Genomic DNA, 14,514 nt, shown 5'->3' with positions numbered 1-14,514 from the left:
AGCTATGTCCAGAAACTAGACCATTGTCAGTAGCAAAAATTATGTGTTGGCTTCCAGCTACTACTCCTTATTTTTTTTTTAAATTTTTTAAATTTAAATTTTGATTTTTTATGTATTTTTTGAGATGGGGTCTCACTGTGTCCCTCAGGCTGTAGTGCAGTGGCACATTCATAGCTCACTGCAGCCTCAAACTCCTGGGCTCAAGTGATCCTCCCACTTCAGCGTCCCCAGTAGCTGGGACTACAGGCATATGTCACAATGTATGGCTAATTTTTTAATTTTGGTAGAGATGGGGTCTCACTTTGTTGCCGAGGCTGGTACAATAGTCCTTTGACACAACAAACCCAATTCTAGATTTTTATCCAAGAGAAATGAAAATATTTGTCTGCAAAAATACTTGTATAGGCATGTTCATAACAGCCTTATTTACAGTAGTCCCAAACTGGAAACACTGGTACATTGATACAACAGAATTCTATTCAACAATCAAAAAGAATAAACTGGGAAAAGCTAAGGAAAAAAATTCATTGCTTCTGATAGGGTAGGGATTGGCAAGACAGTGATACAAGGAAACTTTCTGGGAAGTTGGAAATGTTCTATATAAGATATCCATTTGTCAAAAGTACACAGGTAAAAAGTTTGCACCCTGGGCCCAAGAGCCAAGCTCTTGCTGTGTGTGGCTGCACTCTGGGTACCAGCTCTGCTGCGGTAAAGATCTTGACTTTACCCCAATCCTAGAGCTACTCTAATGCTGCACTCACTAGTGCTCTTATTCTCAGTTCTCTTAGCTGTTTAACAAGCATCTGCATCTCGCATTCTGTTACACAGCAGCAATGATCCCTGCATCCCAGACACCAATGCCATTACTACCTGGGAACTCAGAACTGCAGTACCTCCACACAGTTGTGCATCAGGCCTGAGTTCTGTGATTATTCCATGGGTGCTACTCATCAGGCACCAGTGCCAAGAGGGATCCCTTCAGGCATAGCTTCTCTGGTGGGAAAAAAAAATAGATTGTGGCGATCTTAGCAGTCATTGCCACCAAAGACCCAACAACTCTTGCTGCCACTGCAGAAACTCACAACATTGACTGCTATGGATCCCTGTGATTTTTATCTATACCAACCTCAGCAGACAGAGCTGCACAGAGACCACACAGTTGGCACCCTGACTGGTGCCAGAACCACTGCACCCCACCCCAGGGAGGAAAGTCAGTCCACAATGAAACTAGCCCATAAAGTCTACAAAAGGTGACTGTTCCAGTAAGTGCACAGACATTAATGTAAAGCAACAAGAAAAATGGGAGACATAATACCAACTAAAAAACATAACCTCCCAGTAGCTGACCCCAAAGAAATGGACATATATAAACTGCCTCTTAAAGAATTCAAAACAATTGCTTTTAAAAAAAATACAGAGGCTGGGCGCGGTGGCTCAAGCCTGTAATTCCAGCGCTTTGGAAGGCCGAGACGGGTGGATCACGAGGTCAGGAGATCGAGACCATCCTGGCTAATACGGTGAAACCCCGTCTCTACTAAAAATACAAAAAAAAAAAAAAAATTAGCCAGGCGAGGTGGTGGGCGCCTGTAATCCCAGCTACTCGGGAGGCTGAGCCAGGAGAATGGCGTGAACCTGGGAGGCGGAGCTTGCAGTGAGCTGAGATCGGGCCACTGCACTCCAGCCCGGGTGACAGAGCGAGACTCTGTCTCAAAAAATAAAAATAAAAATAAAAATAAATAAATAAAAATTAAAAAATACAGAGAAACATTTCACTGAAATCAGCAAAACAACAGATGACCAAAATAAGAAATGTAACAGATTAAAATTGTTTTTTTTAAAAAAATCAAATTCTGGAGCTGACAAATACAATTAATGAACTAAAAATGCAGTAGAGAGCATTAACAGCAGACTTAATGAAGCAGAAGAATTAATACATGAACTCAAAGACAGATTATTTCAAAACATACAGTCAGAGAAGAAAACATGAAGCTTAGAAGATTTAAAGCTTACAAGATTTTCTCAAAAGAGCAAATATCCTAGTTATAGGAGTTTAAGCAGGAAAAGAGAGGGACAAAGGGCCAGAAAGTTTACTTAAATAAATAACAGCAGAAAAATTTCCAAATCTGAGGAAAGGTATAAATATTCAGGTATGAGAAGGTCAAAGGTCTGCAATCAGATTCAACCTAAACAAGATTATACAGATTATACTAAGATATAATCAAACTGTCAGAAATCAAAGATGAAGAGAGCATCCTGAAAGCAGCAAGAGAAAAGCAAATCACATATAATGGAGTTCCAATAAGGCTAGAAGTGGATTCTCAGGAGAAACCTACAGGCCAGTAGAAAGAGGGATGATAAATTCAGTGTGCTGAAGGAAAAAAGGCAACTGTCAACCAACAGTACTTTACTTGGCAAAGTTGACCTTCAGAAATGGAGATAAAAACTTTCTCAAACAAAAACTGAGGTAGTTCATCACCACCAGATGTGTCTTATAAGAAATGATAAAGGGAGTTCTTCAAGCTGAGAGGAAAGGATGCTAATGAGTAACACAAAAACATCTAAAAGCATAAAACTCATTGGTACAACTACACAAATTTAGAATAATAGTATAATGGTGGGTCTTTAATATGAATGTTAAAAAACAAAACTATTAAAAATAATGGCTACAATAGGCCTGGTGCGGTGGCCAATGCATGAAATCCCAGCACTTTGGGAGGCCGAGGAAGGCAGATCACCTGAGGTCAGGAGTTCGAGACCAGCCTGGCCAACATGGTGAAACCCCATCTCTACTAAAAAAAAATACCAAAATTAGCTGTGCATGGTAGCAGGTGCCTGTAATCCCAGCCACTCAGGAGACTAAGGCAGGAGAATCACTTGAACCTGGGAAGTGAAGGTTGCAGTAAGCCAAGATCATGCCATTGCACTCCAGTCTGGGCAACAAGAACAAAACTCCGTCTGGAAAAAAAAAAAAAAGACCAAGAAGCAGCATCTTTGCTCCTTCTGGGATCTCTATCTGGTTCAGCCCACCTGCCTCCACTCCTGCATTGACCATGTCCATCAGGGTGAGCCAGAAGTCCTACAAGGTGTCCACCTCTGGCCCCCAAGCCTTCAGCAGCTACTCCTACACGTGTGGGCCTGATGCACACATCAGCTCCTTGAACTTCTCCCGAGTGGGCAGCAGCAGCTTTCTGGGTGTCCTGGGCAGAAGTCGTGGTGGGGCCAGCAGCATGGGAAGCATCACTGCCGTCACAGTCAACCAGAGCCTGCTGAGCCCCCTTAACCTGGAGGTGGAACCCAAAATCCAGGCTGTGCGCACCCAGAAAAAGGAGCAGATAGATCAGGGCCCTCAACAGCAAGTTTGCCTCCTTCATAGACAAGGTACAATTCCTGGAGTAGCAGAACAAGATGCTGGAGACCAAGTGGAGCCCTCCTGCAGCAGAAGACGACGGCTCAGAACAACATGGACAACATGTTCGAGAGCTACATCAACAACCTTAAGCGGCAGCTGGAGACTGGGCTAGGAGAGGCTGAAGCTGGAGGCAGAGCTTGGCAATATGCAGTCCTCCTGGTGGAGGACTTCAAGAACAAATATGAGGATGAGATCAACAAGCGTACAGAGATGGAGAATGAATTTATCCTCATCAGGAAGGATGTGGATGAAGCTTATATAAACAAGGCAGAGCTAGAGTCTTGCCTGGAAGGGCTGACTAAAGAGATCAACTTCTTCCGGCAGCTGTATGAAGAGGAGATCCAGGAACTGTAGTCTCAGATCTTGGATACATCTGTGGTGCTGTCCATGGACAACAGCCGCTCCCTAGATATGGACAGCATCATCGCTGAGGTCAAGGTGCAGTATGAGGAGATCACCAACCACAGCCAGGCTGAGGCTGAGAGCATGTACCAGATCAAGTATGAGGAGCTGCAGATGCTAGCTGGGATGCATGCGATGACCTGCGGCATATGAAGACTGAGATCTCCGAGATGAACCAGAACACAGCCAGCTCCAGGCTGAGATTGAGGGCTTCAAAGGCCAGAGGGTTTCCCTGGAGGTTGCCATCACAGATGCCGAGCAGCATGGGGAGCTGGCTGTTAAGGATGCCAATGCCAAGCTCTCCAAGCTGGAGGCTGCCCTGCAGTGGGCCATGGCATGGCAGCTGCATGAGTACCAGGAACTGATGAACATCAGACTGGCCCTGGACATCAAGATCACCACCTACAGGAAGCTGCTGGAGGGCGAGGAGAGCCGGTTGAAGTCTGGGATGCAGAACATGAGTATCCATACCAAGACCACCAGTAGCTATGCAGGTGGTCTGAGCTCAGCCTATGAGGGCCTCACAAGCCCCAGCCTCAGCTACGGCCTTGGCTCCAGCTTTGGCTCTGGCATGGGCTCCATCTCCTTCAGCCACACCAGCTTCACCAAGGCTGTAGTTGTGAAGAAGATTGAGACCCACGATGGGAAGCTGGTGTCCGTGTCCTCTGATGTCCTGCCCAGGTGAACAGCTGCAGCAGCCCCTCCAGTGCCCCTCCTGCAGCTGCCCCAGAGCCTGGGAGGGAGGCCGCTGTGCAGGGGAGTACAGGGAACAGAAGACCCACCTGAGGCTCAGCCCTAGCCCTCAGCCCAACCGCAGAGGAGTTTACTGCCTGGCGACCCCCCTTGCCCATGCCTCCAGCTACAATTGCTTTTTTTTTTTTTTTGTCCAAAATAAAACCTCAGCTAGCTCTGAAAAAAATAATAATAATATTAATAGCTACAATAATTTATTAAGGAATATACAATATAGAAAGATGTAAATTATGACATAAAAACCATAAAATGTCGGGCAGGGTAAAGTGGTAAAGTGTATGTAATCAAAGTTAAGTTGTAATCAGCTTAACATAGCCTGTTATAACTATAAGCTGTTTTATGTAAGCCTCATGGTAAACACAAAGCAAAAACCTACAGTGGATAAACAAAAGATACAAAGTAAGGAATTAAAGCATACCACTAGAGAAAAATCGTCTAATCATAAAAGAAGAAGGCATGAAAGGAAAAAAGAACAAAAGAGCTATAAAACAACCAGAAAACAGTGAACAAAATGGTAGTACTAAGTCCTTACCTATCAATAATTACCTTGAATGTAAACAGATTAAATTCTTCAACCAAAAGACAGAGTGGCTGAATAGGTTAAACACACACACACACACACACACACACACACACAAAGACTGAACTGTATGCTGCCTAGAAGAGACTCACTTCACCTTTAAGGACACATTTAGATTAACTGAAAGGATGGAAAAAGATACTTCATTCAAATGGAACCAAAAGAGAGTGGGGTTAGATATAATTATATCAGGTCCAGTACACCAATATGGTTTGTGTATTTTGTCCCCTCCCACTCTGATGTTGAAATATGACTTCCAGTGTTGGAGGTGGGCCTGGTGGGAGGTGTTTGGATCTTGGAGGCAGAGCCCTCATGGATAGCTTGGTACTGTCCCCATGGTGATAAGTGAGTCCTCATGGGATCTGGTTGTTTAAGGGAGTATTGTGCCTCCCCCTTCTTCTCTTACTCCTTTTCTCACCATGTGATGCACTGGATCCCAATCCCCTTCCACCATAAGTAAAAGCTCTCTGAGGCCTCATCATAAACAGATGCTAGCACCATACTTCCTTTACAGCCTGCAGAACCATGAGCAAATTAAACTCCTTTTATTTATAAATTACCTAGCTTCAGGTATTTCTTTATAGCAACACAAAAATTGTCACACACTTTGTCAAAAAACTATAGAATGAGGTTATTATTATATAATGAAAAGGTATCAGTTCATCAAGAAGATATAATAATGCAAATATGTGTGCATGCAACATCAGAGTTCTTAAATACATAAAGCAAATATTAATAGGTCTGAAGAGAGAGATAGCAATGCAATAATAGGAGATTTTAATACCCCACTGTCAACAATAGACATCCAGACTTCAACTACATTTTAGACCAAATAGACATAACAGATATATGCAGAACATTCCATCCAATATTAACAGAATACACATTCTTCTCAGGAACACGTGGAACATTCTCCAGAATAGATCATATCTTAGGCCACAAAATAAGTCTTAAAAAATTTATTAATAAGATTGAAATAATATCAGGTAGCTTTTTCAATTGCAATGGTATGAAACTCGAAATAATAAGAACATTTGAAAATTTACAAATATGTGGAAATTAATTTTAAACAAATGGGTCAAAAAAGAAATTTAAAGGGAAATTTAAAAAGTCTTAAAACTGCTGGGAACAGTGGCTACACCTGTAATCCCAGCAGTTTGGGAGGCTGAGGTGGGTGGGTCACCTGTGGTCAGGAGACCAAGACCAACCTGGCCAACACAGTGAAACCCCATCTTACTAAAAATACAAAAAATTAGCCAGGCATGGTGGTGGGCGCCTGTAATCCAGCTACTTGGGAGACTAAGACAGGAGAATCTCTTGAACCCAGGAGGCAGAGGTTGCAGTGAGTCCAGATCATACCATTGCACTCCAGAGCCTGGGCAATAAGAGTGAAACTCCATCTCAAGACAAATAAATAAAACTAAAATCTTGAAACAAACAAAAATGGAAATACAGTATCCCAAAACTTGAGATGTTGCAAAAGAAGTTTGAAAAGAGAAGTTTATAGCAATGAATGCCTGTATCAAAAAAGAAGAAAAGCCTTAAATAAACAACCTAATGTTACCTCTTAAGGAACTAGAAAAAGAAGAACAAACTAAGCTCAAAGTTAGGAGAAAGAAAATCATAAATATCAGAGCAGAAATAAATAAAATAGAGACTAGAAAAACAGAAAAGATTAAGAGAAGAGCTGGTTTTCAAAAGAGAAACAAAATTGATAAAACTTTAGTTAGATTAATAAAAAAGAGAAAATGCTTAAAATCAGAAAGAGGACACATTACAGCTGATACCACAGAAATACAAAGGACCATAGACTACTATAAAAAAATGATACACCAGGCTGGGCACAGTGGCTCATGCCTGTAATCCCAGCACTTTGGGAGGCCGAGGTGGGTGTATCACTTGAGGTCAGGAGTTCGAGACCAGCCTGACCAACATGGTGAAACCCCATCTCTAATAAAAAATACAAAAATTGCCTGGGCTTGGTGGCACACACCTTTAATCCCAGCAACTTGGGAGACTGAGGCAGGAGAATTACTTGAACCTGGGAGGTGGAAATTGCAGTAAGCCAAGATCGTGCCACTGCACTCCAGCCTGGGCATCCAAATGAGACTCCATCTCAAAAAAAAAAAAAAAAAAAAAAAAAAAACTCAACAAATTGTATAACCTAAAAGACATGGGTAAATTCCTAGACACATACCAACTTAAAAAGACTAAATCATGAAGAAATTGATAATTTGAAATGACCAATAATGAGTAAGGAGATTGAATCAGTAATAAGAAGTCTCCCATTAAAGAAAAGCCCAAACTTGATGATGCCACTGCTGAATACTACCAAACATTTAGACAATTAAAACCAATCCTTCTGAAACTCTTCCAAAAAATTGAAAAGGAAGGAGATCTTCCGAACTAATTTTACAAAGGCCTGATACCAAAGGCAGACAAAAACAGTACAAGAAAAGCAAATTATAGGCCAATATCCTTGATAAACATAGATGCAGAAATCCTCAAGAAAATACTAGCAAACCAAATTCAACAGCACATTAGAAGGGTCATTCACCATGATCAAGTGGGATTTATCCCTGTGAATTTGCATATTCACCATATGCAAATCAGCAGTGATACACCAGATTAACAGAATAAAGGACAAAAACTTTATAATTATCTCAATAGATACAAAAAAGGCATTTAACAAAATTCAGCATCCTTTCATGATAGAAACACTCAACAAATTAGGTAGAGAAAGAATGTCTCTCAACATAATAAAGGCCTTATATGACAAGCCCATAGCTAACATAATGCTCAGTGAAAAGTTGAAAGTTTTTTCTGAAATCAGGAACAAGACAAGTATGCCCACTTTCAGCATTTCCATTCAACAGAGTATTGGAAGTCCTAGCCAGAATAATTAGGCAAGAGAAAGAAAAGGCTTTCAGATTGTCAATGAAGAAGTTAAATCGTCTGTTCGCAGATAACATGATTTTATATTTAGAAAACTTTAAAGACTCCACCAAAAAACTATTACAAGTAATAAATTCAGTAAAGTTGCAGGATACAAAATTAACACAAAAATCCGTAGTGGTCAGACATGGTGGTTTATACCTGTAATCCCAGGACTTTGGGAGGCTGAGGTAGGAGGATCACTGGAGGACAGGAGTTTGAGACCAGCCTGGACAACATAGTGAGATGCCCATCTCTACAAAAAATAAAAGAATTAGCCAGGTGTGGTGGCACGACCTGTAGTCCTAGCTACTTGGGAGCCTGAGGTGGGAAGATTGCTTGAGCCCAGGAGTTTGAGGTTACAGTGAGCCATGATCATGCCAGTGCACTCCAGCCTGAGTAACAGAGTAAGACTCTTATCTCCAAAAAAAAAAAAAAAAAATCAGTAGCATTTCTACATGCTAACAACAAACTATCTGATAAATCTGGCCAGGTGCAGTCTCTCACGCCTGTAATCCCAGCACTTTGGGAGACCAAGGTGGGAGGATCACTTGAGGTCAAGAGTTTGAGACCAGCCTGGCCAACATGGTGAAACCCCATCTCTAGTAAAAATACAAAAATTAGCCAGGCGTGGTGGCATGCACCTGTAATCCCAGCTACTCAAGAGACTGAGGCAGGAGAATTGTTTGAACTTCGGAGGTGGAGGCTGCAGCAGCACTGCACTCCAGCCTAGGCAACAGAGCAAGACTCCATCTCAAAAAAAAAAAAAAAAGGAAGAAGAAATCAGTAAAACAATGCCATTGACAATAGCTGGTAAAAAAAATCAAAATACTTAGGAATAAATTTAACCAAGGAAATTAGCCATTCTACAATGTATACACATTTTAAAACATTAGGTTATACATCATAAATATATACAATTTTTACTTGTCAATTAAAAATAAATAAGCCTGGGCAACATAGTGGGACTTTGTCGCTACAAAAATAAAAATAAATTAGCCAGGCATGATGGTGTGTTTCCTGTGGTCCCAGCTACTCCAGAAGCTTAGTTGGGAGGATTACTTGAGCCCAGGAGTTTGAGACTGCAGTGAGCTATGATTGTGCCACTGTACTCTAACGGGGGCAACAGAGTGAGACCCTGAATCTGTAAGTAAAATAAGTAATGAAAAAAGTATATAGCTAAAAATTAGAGGTGTCAGTGTATGTAAATTTTATAGAAAAGAACCATATGATGATGATGATGGAGTGAGGTGGTAAAGAATGGGTAAACATATCAATGATGTTTTTTAAAATGGCAGAATTGATAATTGAGCTGCTATTTTATTGTTGTCTGTGTATGGTAGGGTTTTCTGTTTTTGTTTTTTGAGACAGGATCTGCCTCTTTCACCCAGTCTGGAGTGCAGTGGCACAGTCCTGGCTCCCTGCAACGTCCACCTCCCAGTCTCAAGTGATCCTCCCACCTCAGCCTCCCGAGCAGCAGGGACTACAGGTGCCAGCCACCACGCGCAGCTAATTTTTGTATTTTTTGTAGAGAAAGGATCTTGCCATGTTGCCCACGCTGGTCTTGAACTCCCAAGCTCAAGCGATCCACCCACCTCAGCCTCTCAAAGTGCTGGGATTACAGGTGTGAGCCACCACACCCGGCCTCTATGCATGTAAAAGTTATATAATGTGAAGAAATTAAGAAAGAAACAATAGTCTTATATTTCTGAGGACATTTACCAATTATGGTCATTCCATTCTTTTCTATAAATCCAAATTATCTGGTATAATTTTCCTTAAGACTGAAGAATTTATTGCCATTTTTAATTCAAAAATTGTTTTTAATTGAGAAAATGGTATATATTTGTCATGTACATTACGTTTGAAACACTGTGGAATGGCTAAATCAACATAATTAACATATGTATTACATCATCTTTTTTTTCTGGTAAGAACACTAAAAATCCTGCTTCATAGATATCTCCAAGAATATAATACATTGTTATTAACTATAATCCCCATGTTGTACAATAGACCTAGGAGAATGTAATACATTGTTATTAACTATTGTCCCTCTGTTGTACAATAGAACTTACTCCTTCTAACTGAAATTTTTTGTGCTTTGACAAGCATCTTCCCAATACCCCTCTCCCCAGCCTCTGGTAACTACCATTCTACTCTCTACTTCTACTAGTCCAACTTTTTTAGATTTTATATGTAATTGACATCATGTGGTATTTGTCTTTCAGGTTTATCCATATTGTCACAAATGACAGGATTTCTTTCCTTTTAAAGGCTGAATAGTATTCCATTGAGTATGTATACCGTATTTTTTAATATGTTCAGCTGTGGTGTACATGTCTGTGACATTAGTGTTTCTGAAAGTCTCCAGATCTGATCAGGTAGTCTCTCAGAGCTTTATTTGAAAATATCTTTATTTTGCTTTCCTTCTTTTTATTTTTTTATTTTTTATTTTTTTAGAGACAGACTCTCACTCTGTTGCGCAGGCTGGGGTGCAGTGGTGCAATTATAGTTCACTGCAGCCTCAAACTCCTGGGCTGAAGCAATCCTTCTGCATCAGCCCCCTGAGTAGCTGGGACCACAGGCTCACACCACCATACATGGCTAAATGTTTCTTTTATTTTTTTGTAGACATGGAGTCTTGCCATCTTGACCAGACTGGTCTTGAGCTCCTAGGCTCCAGTGATCGTCCCCCACAGCCTCCCAAAGTCCTGGGATTACAGGCCTGAGCCACTGTGCTCCCGCCACTTTCATTTTTAAAAGGACAGTTTCAATAGATGTAGAATTGGGGATCAACAGGTTTTTCTCCTCTCAATACCTTAAATATATCCTTCCATTTAGTCTGACTTTTTTTGTTTTTATTGAGAACTGACCTGTTTGTGTTTTTGTTACCTTGTGTGTAATATGCCATTTTTCTCTGTTGCTTTCAAGATAGGTTTTCTTTGCTATCTTTTTTTTTTTTTCCTATCTGGATTTAAGCAGTTTGTCTATGATGTGTCTATTTGTGTTTTCTTTGTATTTATCCTGCGTGGGGTTTGTCATTTAGCTTATTGGATCTGTAAATTAATGTCATTCACAAATTTGGGGATGTTTTATTTCTTTGAATATTTTTCTGTCAGGTATATATATGATTCTATCTCGTCTTTTGGTTCTCCTCCTTCCTCCCCCCACCCCCCACCCCAGTTTTTAGATTGTTAATTTTTGGTAAGAAGAATTTCTGCCATCTTCAGTTTGCTCTTAATCCTGTCCAGTTATTTTTTAAAGAGGCAGTCAGTCACACACTCTGTCACCCAGGCAGGAGTGCACTGGCATAATCATAGCTAACTGTAACCTCAAACTCCAGGGCTCAAGAGATTCTCTTGTATCAGCCTCCCAAAATCCTGGGATTACAGGTGTGAGCCTCCACACCCAACTGCAGTGAATTTTTTTTTTTTTTTTTTTTTGAGACGGAGCCTGTATCTGTGGCCCAGGCTGGAGTGCAGTGGTGCGATCTCGACTCACCGCAACCTCTGCCTCCTGGGTACACTCCATTCACCTGCCGAGTAGTTGGGACTACAGGCGCCCACCACAACGCCCGGCTAATTTTTTGTGTTTGTGGTAGAGACGGGGTTTCACCGGGTTAGCCAGGATGGTCTCGATCTCCTGATCTCGTGATCCGCCTGCCTCGGCCTCCCAAAGTGCTGGGATTACAGGCGTGAGCCACTGCACCCGGCCGAATTTTAAATTACAGTTACTGAACTTTGTAACTGGAGAGTTTCAGTTTTACTCGTTTTCTAATATTTTCAGTGTGTTCATTTATTGTGCATACATCCTACTTTAAGTCTGTGTATATGTTAATAATAGTTGCTTTGAAGTAATTATCTCATAATTGCAATATCTGGGAAATCTTTTTTTTTTTTTTTTTTTTTGAGGCAGAGCCTCACTCTGTTGACCAGGCTGGAGTGCAGTGGCGCGATCTTGGCTCACTGCAACCTCCACCTCCCAGGTTCAAGTGATTCTCCTGCCTCAGCCTCCTGTGTCTGGGAAATCTCTAGGGTCTGTTTTTATTGACTGTCTTTTCCCCACTGGAGTATAGGTCACATTTTCCTATTTCTTTATATGTCTAGTTTTTTTTTGATTGGATACTTGGGATTTTGAATGATACATTTGAGAGATTGAGGATTCTGTTTTGCTTTTCTGAAAAAGAATTTTTATTTTAGAATCCAGTTAACTTGACTGAACTCAGACTCCAAACTGTCTCCTTTGTAGTGGTAGTGCTGAAATCTTTACTTAGTTATTTCATTTTTCAGTGACTGATTTTCTGCCGTGATTCTTGGGTTTCCCTCCCTTGCCTCATGAGTAGTTTAGTGATTAGCACAGGTCTTGGGAGGATTTTATATACAAATTTTGGGGTTTCCTCCTCTTTGGCTCCCTCCCTTTTATGAAATCTCTCCTAAATATCTGATAGTTCTGCCAGCCTTGAACTCTGTTATCTATGTCAAGCCAGTAAGACTTGGCTTCCTGCCTAACCTACCCCCAGTGGTAAGCAGATATAGCAGTGCCCTCAGTCATAAAAACCACAAATGTGCAAATCCCACCTTTTACAGATTTATCCTCCTGGTCACTTTCTCCCTTTGCCAGAGACCATGTGCCCTCTGTAGGCAAGATAGTTTCCAGAAATGGAGGAGTCGAATTTTTGATGTCCAATCAGATAAGTTACTCTTTCTCTCCCAAAGAGATACTGAGAGAGTGGTTGCGAGGACAGGAGTATATTGTTTGAACTACATCAACATGGAAGTTGACGTAAAGAGGTATTCTCTCCTGATACTCCCTAGTATTTTGTTCTCCTAATTGAGCTTAAACCTGCAGTCAGTTTAGTAAAAGAGATTAACAGTCTTTCGTATGGTTGGACTGCTGATAATTCTTATAAAATTGGGAGGGGAGGGAAGGAGGAGGAGGACTGAAAGCAGTTGAGAGCAACCAAAAGCAGAAAGAAACTGGATGGGAAAGAAAAGCTAAGTTTCTCTCAAGACACTCGATGTGTCAGAACAGTATAATGCTTATATCAAATCCATGCTCCCTAGGTACCCAAATTAAATTCCCTCTCTATTCCAAATAATGTCCAGACAAATTATCCAGGATAACATATGAAGAGATCTGGCAATTAAATGGTGACTAATATATACTGCCCAGGAATGTAGGAGGATATCCAAAGGATAATAATCCAGAGGATATCTGGAAAATTGGCCACTTTGTGGACTTTATAGCTTGCCCTTGTTCTATTTTATGCTTTTTATTTAAACCTACTTTGTCTGATACTAATATAGCTATTCTCATTTCATTTCGTTTCTATTTACCTGGTATATCTTAACTCATATCTTTATGCTTCTGTGTCATTTTGTTTTAAGTAGATCTCAAATAGCATATAGTTGGATTTCGATTTTTGTTTTTTATGATTTGAGATTCTTTGTATTTAAAAAGAAGTTTGCATCTATCATACTAAATAATATAATTGTTCTTCTTCCATCTTCTTGTTTTGTACTTTGTGTTATATGCCTTTCTCCTGTTTTTCCCACTCAGTCTTTTGCTTTTGCTTAAGTTTTTCTGGCTCTTTTGTTTTACCCCTAGTAATTTGGAAATTAAACATTCTATTTTTATTTAATTAGTAATTAAAATTAAAAGAAAATGAACCTCTATTTCTTTACTAACATGAAAAATACACTAGCGTCTATCAATGTGCCTGAAAATAACGAATGAGTCACATACTTTAGTATTTCCCTTTTGTTCCTACCCTTACAGTTTGTTGCAATAATTTGAGCTTTAGATCCAAACGTTATTAGTATTTATTCTTTTTATATATCCTTAAGAAATACTTTTCACATTTGCATTTCCTTATGTGGCTATGTTAACCTTGTTAAGAATAACTTCTTAGAGGTTATTTTATTTTATTTTATTTTACTTTTTGAGATGGTGTCTTGCTTTGTCACCAGGCTGGAGTGCAGTGGTGCAATCTTGGCTCACTGCAACCTCTGCCTCCTGGGTTCAAGTGATTCTCCAGCCTCAGCCTCCTGAGTAGCTGGGATGACAGGTGCGTGCCACCACGCCCAGCTAACTTTTTGTATTTTAGTAGAGACAGGGTTTCACCATGTTGGCCAGGATGGTCTCGATCTCCTGACCTCGTGATCCACCCACCTTGGCATCCCAAAGTGCTGGGATTACAGGCGTGAGCCACCACGCCTGGCATATGTTAATTTTTATGTTTACATTTTACAATGTCCATCTGTATTTCTTTTATAACATATCTTCCCTTATACCTAAGGACTTTATTTGTGTTGATTTATTGGACATTAAAATATTTCTTTGAGTGATTTTTAAAGAGTATGTGTTGGAATCTGCATATTTGAAAATATTAAATGGATGTTTGTCTGACATGGCAGTTATAACTATAGAAAAT

The 14,514-nt window shown here is 40.4% G+C and overlaps 1 protein-coding gene and 1 pseudogene across 1 annotated transcript in view; both read left to right on the top strand.

Annotated features, from left to right (window-relative positions):
- Positions 1 to 14,514, top strand: part of ICA1L (islet cell autoantigen 1 like) — a 95,450-nt gene that overhangs the window by 24,737 nt on the left and 56,199 nt on the right. The window lies entirely within an intron of this gene.
- Positions 3,051 to 4,607, top strand: LOC111547395 (annotated as a pseudogene).

Source organism: Piliocolobus tephrosceles, chromosome 11 (assembly GCF_002776525.5).
Source record: "Piliocolobus tephrosceles isolate RC106 chromosome 11, ASM277652v3, whole genome shotgun sequence".
In the NCBI taxonomy this organism is placed as follows: Eukaryota; Metazoa; Chordata; class Mammalia; order Primates; family Cercopithecidae; genus Piliocolobus; species Piliocolobus tephrosceles.
This window is presented reverse-complemented; position numbering and strand designations above follow the sequence as displayed.